At 43.9% G+C, this 1,223-nt stretch overlaps 1 pseudogene; it reads left to right on the forward strand.

Moving 5' to 3' along the window:
• LOC108508526 overlaps positions 1–828 on the forward strand; it is an 8,953-nt pseudogene extending 8,125 nt beyond the window's left edge.
• Positions 829–1,223: the final 395 nt, after the last annotated feature.

The following is a 1,223-nucleotide window of genomic DNA, read 5'->3' on the forward strand; positions in this document are numbered from 1 at the left end:
AATATAAATATATATTTATTTATTTCTAATATAATATAAATATATATTTATGTATTTATTTATCAATAAGTATTTATTTATTGCTAAAATAGCAAGAGAAATATATCATATATAAATATAGAAAACGTAAATATAAATATAAAATTCTAATATAAAATAGAAGTCTAAAATATAAATATAAATATGAAATTATAAACACAAAATTATAAACACACAGCTAAAAATATAAAAACATAAATACAAAGATAGAAAACATTTTTTTATGATTTTTTAACATATATTTTTTAAAGTATACTTTGCTCTGGGGTTTTTTTGCCTTTCCCACCCCTGTGCCCTTACAGGCCCTGAATTTACAGCTGTATTCAAACTTGGACAGGGATTTGTGTCCCTTTACCATGTTGGAATAATTTAGCAAGGAGCAGGAGGGTTAGAGAGAGTCAGCACTAAGAATCTGTGGCCGTATTCCCACAAAAAATAGCCTGGATTAGAGGCATTCACGGATTAAAGACGTTCCACACCTAATTTTCCCGTGTTTCTCCACACCAGCCGCCTGCACTTCCTTTACCGCTTCTTCCCCTCTCTTACCTTCTCCTCTCCTCCAACCTGCCTCTCCCAGGTTATCCCTTTTTTGGGAACATCACGGTGACCAGGAGCTGTGAGGAGGAATGTCTGCCCAACAACGGCATCGGGGACAACAAACCCAAGTCCTGCTGCTACACCGACCTGTGCACCAGCGACACCAGGGCCAGCAGCGGGGTGAGGAGCAGCTCCTCGGCCCTGCCTCTGCTGGCCCTGCTGCTTGGGAAGCTCCTCCAGTGCTCCCTGTAGTGTCCCAAGCCAAAAATTCCCCTCCCCTCTCTCTGCCAAGGGAACTCTTCGATCCCTTGGGAACGACCTCCTCTGCTGCCCCGTGGCTTCACTCGTCTCCCAATGCTGAGAACTCAAGTGGATTCAAGCCAAGGGTTTGGGCACCTGGAGCTAAACCCCTCATATTTCCAGCTTCTGGGTGCCAACCAGATGTTTCCTCACTTTCAGCTGCTTTTGGTCCATTTCGGAACTTCTTGGTTCTGTAGAATCGTGGAATGGGTTGGGAAGGGACCTTCAAGGTCAGCTCGTTCCAACCCCCTGCCACGGGCAGGGACACCCTCCACTATCCCAGGTTGCTCCAAGCCCTGTCCAACCTGGCCTGGAACAATTCCAGGGATGGGGAAGCCACAATTTCA

Source organism: Lepidothrix coronata, unplaced genomic scaffold (assembly GCF_001604755.1).
Source record: "Lepidothrix coronata isolate B3197 unplaced genomic scaffold, Lepidothrix_coronata-1.0 Scaffold302, whole genome shotgun sequence".
Taxonomy (NCBI): domain Eukaryota; kingdom Metazoa; phylum Chordata; class Aves; order Passeriformes; family Pipridae; genus Lepidothrix; species Lepidothrix coronata.